Source organism: Pleurodeles waltl, chromosome 12 (assembly GCF_031143425.1).
Source record: "Pleurodeles waltl isolate 20211129_DDA chromosome 12, aPleWal1.hap1.20221129, whole genome shotgun sequence".
In the NCBI taxonomy this organism is placed as follows: domain Eukaryota; kingdom Metazoa; phylum Chordata; class Amphibia; order Caudata; family Salamandridae; genus Pleurodeles; species Pleurodeles waltl.
The window spans coordinates 113117454-113123876 of record NC_090451.1 but is presented as its reverse complement, the minus strand read 5'-3'; the positions used below and the strand labels follow the sequence as shown (position 1 = coordinate 113123876).

The window sequence follows — 6423 nt, the reverse complement described above, 5'->3', positions numbered from 1 at the left end:
GTTATTTTTCTAACTCTCACTATTTTCTAATAGTCCCAGCGACCCTCTACAAGGTCACATAGGTTTGGGGTCCATTCGTGGTTCGCATTCCACTTTTGGAGTATATGGTTTGTGTTGCCCCTATCCCTATGTTTCCCCATTGCATCCTATTGTAACTATACATTGTTTGCACTGTTTTCTAAGACTATACTGCATATTTTTGCTATTGTGTATATATATCTTGTGTATATTTCCTATCCTCTCACTGAGGGTACACTCTAAGATACTTTGGCATATTGTCATAAAAATAAAGTACCTTTATTTTTAGTATAACTGTGTATTGTGTTTTCTTATGATATTGTGCATATGACACTAAGTGGTACTGTAGTAGCTTCACACGTCTCCTAGTTTAGCCTAAGCTGCTCTGCTAAGCTACCATTATCTAGCAGCCTAAGCTGCTAGACACCCTATACACTAATAAGGGATAACTGGGCCTGGTGCAAGGTGCAAGTACCCCTTGGTACTCACTACAAGCCAGTCCAGCCTCCTACATATTGTTAACGCGTTCTTCAAAGACATTTAATTTCACCGTTGAAATTAGGTTCAAGCTCTTAACTCGTGTAAATATTAAGAAGTGAGAATAAAAATGCTGCCCATCTGCCGTGACATTGCCACCCGCAATGCCGTGACTCGGATTCGAACCGAGGTTGCTGCGGCCACAACGCAGAGTACTAACCACTATACGATCACGGCGAGCTACTTGGGCTCTGAAAAGACTACCCTGGTGTGGCTCTGATAGGCTTAAAAAAGGTCACAGTGTCCGTGGAGTGGATAGATTTAGCGTTTGTTTAAAACCCATCTTTTCAAGTTAGATCAGGGTCTTTTCTTTGAGTAGCAGATCACAGCAAATATTTACCTCTCTGCTTCCAGTGACAAGACTCCCCATAAACCAAGAAGCCCAGACTTCTTAACAAGATCCACCACTCTGCCCTGCAAGTCTCAAGTGTTCTATGAGTGCTGGGGTCGGGGAAGTGAACACTGCAAAAACTTAATCCACGGCCGACCAAACTCCTCCGGGCCAGGAGGGGCTCGGAACAGGCCCCCACATATTGTTGTTTTTTTCTTTTCTGGGTGTCTCTTCAGACACATTCAGCTGCTTGGTGCATACTGCTTTAGAGTTGCATTGTGTGGAATGAAGTGGCGTAAACTTGACTAGCAAACAATGGAGTGGTGATGAATGGAGGGTCATAGAAGGGAGTAGATTGAAGTGCAAAGAGTAGAGTGACGTAATGTGTCATAGAATACAGTGGAATATAATGAAGTGTTGTGCCTTGGCATGGCGTTGAATAGCATTGTGAGGAATGGAGTGGCATAGAGCAGAGTGGGGTAGAGAGGAGTGAGGTTGCATAGAATGGCATAGAGTAGCATAGAGTAAAGTAGTGTGGTGTAGAGTGGCATAGTGTGGTGTAGAGTGAAGTGGCATGGAATGGCACAGAGTCAGAGAACAGTGAGTCATGGAGAGGGGTGGCAAAGAATTAGGAGGAGTGGAGTCGGACTGCATGAAGTAGAGTGTTGCGGAGTTGAGTAGCATACAGTCGCGTTGCATGGAGTGACACTGTGGTGTAGAGAGGAGCAGAGTAAAAAGTGGCATAGAGTAGAAAGGCCTACAGGAGAGTAGTGTAGAGTGGCACAGCATAGAGTAGTGTGCAGTAGAGTGGCATAGAGTAGAGCGCATGTAGTGCCATTGAGTGATATTGTGTGAGATGGAGTGGAGTGGAGTACAGTGAAGTGGCATGCAATGAAGTAGTATAGAGTAGAGTGGGAGAGAGTAAAGTGGAGTGGCATAGAGTGAACTAGAGTAGAGCTTAGTGGGATAGAGTGGAGTGGCATGGAGTGGAATGGAGAGGCACAGAGTAGGGTAGAGTGCAAAAGTGTGGAATGGCATGGAGTTGAGTGGAGTGGCATAGAGTAGAGTGGCATTCTGTGGGGTGGATTAGAGTGGCATGGAGTGGCATATAGTAGAGTGGAATAGAGCTTAGTGGTGGAGAGTACAGTGGCTTAGAGTGGAGTATAGTAGCATGGAGTAGAGTAGCGTAGAGTAGAGAGGGGTGCAACGGAGTAGAGTGGCATAGAGTTGAGTGGTGTACAGTGGCGTAGAGTAGAATGGGATAAAATAAAGTGGCGTACAGTAGACTGGAGTAGAGTAGCATAGAGTGGAGAGGCATAGAGTGGAGAGGAGTAAAGTAGAGTGGAATTGTGTAGAGTAGAGTTCAGTTGAGTATTCTAGAGTGATGTAGAGCAGAGTGGCATAGAGTCACATAAAGTGGCATTCTATGAAGTAGGGTGGCGTAGAGAGGAATGGAGGGAAGTGGCATAGAGTAGAGTGGAGTGGAGTAGAGGGGCATAGCAGAGAGTGACAGGGTGGAGTGGCATAGAATGGAGTAGCATAAAGTGGTGTGAAGTGGCGTATAGTGGAGTGGCATAGATTAGAGTGGCATAGAGTGGAGTGATAGAGTGGAACAATGTAGATTAGAGTGGAGTAGAACTGAGTAGAGTGGAGTGGTATAGAGTTGCACAGTGTAGAGTACAGTGGCACTGAGGGGAGTAGAGTATAGTCATGCAGAGGAATACAGTGTGAGAAAGTAACTAAAGTGTCAATAGAGACGGCGTTTAGGGTGAAAAATAAGCTGTATGCTTGTCATGAATGTTGGAAAGCACATTGCACATCCAAGAATGATACGAAAACACTTTTAAAATATAAAAAATAGTGTACTGTAGAAAGACGAAAAGAACACATGTACTTGGTCCATCCTCCATGGAGGAATGAACACAAGAAAGGAAGATTCAGTCTATGGGAGCTAAGCAATTGAAATATTGCAAATGTGAGTGACATAGAAAACAATTAATGGTAAGTAAGCTATGGGCGTGTGGTAAGCCCACTAAATTCTAAACAATATGTCTCACAGCACATTCACTGTGTACGCAAGACATAAAAAGGTGTGACTAAGAGAATTCTGAGATTTAGAGCTTGACAGCAATTCACAACCCAACCAAATTGAGCCCTATATAATAATTTACAACAGAGCCAAAGTACACCTTTTACACCCCCAATGGTGGAGGTAAGATATTCAGCAGACACGTGGTCTCCCAGTGCTAAAGGATTTTGGCTAGATATGAAGTGGGTGAAGTGCCCTGAAAACATTAGAAAAGTAGGACACGTGCTATAAGCAGACATCACTTCCTTGGCAAGGCAGAAGAAAGGGCACTTGAGAGGGAGGAAATGAGAGGGCTGAGGAACAGACAGGTAGCTCCCCTATGGGCAGAGGTGGCGGGAGCATGGAACACTCCTGACATGACTATGATGACGATGCAGATGGGCCTCTTAACTTGCGGAGTTAGGAGCACGACAAACGCACCTCTCCTAGACCTCGCTGGAAGATCATACACTGGGGAGGGTTCCCCTGGGTCCCTTCCCCCCCCCGGCTGGGCGCCATACAGCTGTAGACACACTCACACGATGCGTAGTTAGGTCTCGGTTTCTGGGCAAGTTGTTTTGCTTGCTTGTTATTTGTTGTAATAAGAGATGATGAGTACCTGACGTGCCAGAGCTGGAAATGGTGGGAACCGACCACCCTGCTCCATGGGCATACAGCGCTGAACCGTAGACCCACAGGAGGCCCACACCACAGATCACAAGCCTGCTTACAGATTTATGCAAGGAACAGCCCTCAGCGTGGTGGTAACATAATATAATAGCAGTAATGGGTAACTGTTCAAAAGTTGTCATGGAAAGGAGATTCATACAGCTCTGCAACCTGTTACAATCCTATGAATAATATGTACCATCTGAAATACCAATAAATAAAAAAAATAAAAAATCTACTGCACAACTTAGGGTAAGGCTGGTGTTGTAGTGGTAGATCTGAGGCCCTAGGAGAGCTGGAGACCCCACAGAGCTACAGCAGCTCAGAAGTCCACTTGGGCTTCATCAGGGACCCGTTTTGTGACTTGAAAACCCATTAATGCAACAATAAAGGGGTGAAGTAAATGTCATCAACATTGCATAAACTGGTGTTCTTTGCATTTTTTTTCATAAATAACAGCGCCTGGAAGCCCTTCTGACTGTGAAGGTTTGTTTAACAAATAGTGTTGTAACAACATAAAAGAGGGGGAACTGTAAGACAGTTGCACAGATAGAAGGACCGATAGAAGGTTAAACAGATCGTCATAAATAAGCCACATGCACTGATGCATCTGTACAGGTTTGTAGACAGAAAGGCAGGTATGTAGCTGTTAGTAAATCATGGATGAGATATAATCAGCGTCACAGAAACCGCTGTAAATCACACGCGCCTGCTTTAGAAAGAACCACGCCACAAAGACATTGGTAGTCAGCATGTAGGCTTTAAAGTGTTAACATAAACAGAGATGGGCAGAAATAGGCAGTAAGGCAGATACCCAGATTGAAATAGAAAGGTAAATAGAAAGCACATGTAGTAATAGACGTGGACCGATAAGTATATAGAGAAGCAGCTGTTGGTACGAAAATGGGATCACATATGATCAACTTTGTGTGGACTGTCAGGATTTGAAAACGGTTGCTTCATACCAAAAAAAACCATAGCGCCAAGATGTCCTCCTCAATGTCCCTATGAGCGTTATAGTGTTAACAAAGCATACAGCCAGGCATCAACACTCTGTTAGACAGGTTCACAGTCACGCACAGGTAGGTGAGCAGATAGATAAGCAGGCACACAGGCAAAAAGATGGATGGACAGATGAATGGATCAATGGATGGACGGACCTCTCTGTTAAACATGAGTCAAATGTAGGGATGGGCGTAACCAGTGTAACTCACTGCAGTGTAATTACGCGAGATTACAGCAACATTATGCAAGGTTGTACAGAATTACACAAGGCCATTTTCCTGGTGCAAAATACACGCTCAGATCCGAAAGGAACCTGATATACACTTTGCACAAGAAAATCGCTCTAAATGCAACAGAACTGGCACAACAGCCGCTGCTCACGCTCTTTTCCTCCGCTCTTGGGTAGATGTCTTTCCCCACATTACTCCAAATTCCACAAAGGAGCGTAATTGTGTAATTCACGATTCGACCACGACTAATAAACTTGGCTTAAGTTTTAAAACTTTCGCTCTAGCTGCCCGGTGATCCGTCGGGTGCGGGATGATGAAGCCAAACGCTGATTGGGTGAGTGCGCCTCTCAGTGTCCTTCTCCGTCGCCTCTTTCTTTCAGACCCTTGGGACCTCAGTCTTACTTTCTATACAAATATTTATTTTTAGACCTTTTTTCTTCGCGGCCTGAATTGCTGCAAAAACTGATATTTGACTAGCAGGATCCCTTTCAACATTGAAAGCTACTCCGCGTCAGTACAGGAGCCTCGGCGCTGCAGGTACAGGAGACACAGACATCCATCCCTCTTGCTGACCGGGTCCCGTGAAACCAAACTGTAGCTCATACTTTTCACATCAGGACCGCCACAAACGTAAAAGTGCAGAAAGGTGAAATAAATAATAACATTGTTAACGCGTTCTTCAAAGACATTTAATTTCACCGTTGAAATTAGGTTCAAGCTCTTAACTCATGTAAATATTAAGAAGTGAGAATAAAAATGCTGCCCAACTGCCTTGACTCGGATTCGAACAGAGGTTGCTGCGGCCACAACGCAGAGTACTAACCACTATACGATCACGGCGAGCTACTTGGGCTCTGAAAAGACTACCCTGGTGTGGCTCTGATAGGCTTAAAAAAGGTCAAAGTATCCATGGAGTGGATAGATTTAGCGTTTGTTTAAAACCCATCTTTTCAAATTAGATCAGGGTCTTTTCTTTGAGTAGCAGATCACAGCAAATATTTACCTCTCTGCTTCCAGTGACAAGACTCCCCATAAACCAAGAAGCCCAGACTTCTTAACAAGATCCACCACTCTGCCCTGCAAGTCTCAAGTGTTCTATGAGTGCTGGGGTCGGGGAAGTGAACACTGCAAAAACTTAATCCACGGCCGACCAAACTCCTCCAGGCCAGGAGGGGCTCGGAACAGGACCCCACATATTGTTGTTTTTTTCTTTTCTGGGTGTCTCTTCAGACACATTCAGCTGCTTGGTGCATACTGCTTTAGAGTTGCATTGTGTGAAATGAAGTGGCGTAAACTTGACTAGCAAACAATGGAGTGGTGATGAATGGAGGGTCATAGAAGGGAGTAGATTAAAGTGCAAAGAGTAGAGTGACGTAATGTGTCATAGAATACAGTGGAATATAATGAAGTGGTGTGCCTTGGCATGGCGTTGAATAGCATTGTGAGGAATGGAGTGGCATAGAGCAGAGTGGGGTAGAGAGGAGTGAGGTTGCATAGAATGGCATAGAGTAGCATAGAGTAAAGTAGTGTGGTGTAGAGTGGCATAGTGTGGTGTAGAGTGAAGT

At 44.7% G+C, this 6423-nt stretch overlaps 1 non-coding gene across 1 annotated transcript; it reads right to left on the bottom strand.

Moving 5' to 3' along the window:
* Positions 1 to 660: 660 nt before the first annotated feature.
* TRNAH-GUG (transfer RNA histidin (anticodon GUG)) lies at positions 661 to 732 on the bottom strand. The gene has a single exon. It is a non-coding gene; the product is annotated as a tRNA-His (tRNA).
* Between the last annotated feature and the right edge of the window lie 5691 nt (positions 733 to 6423).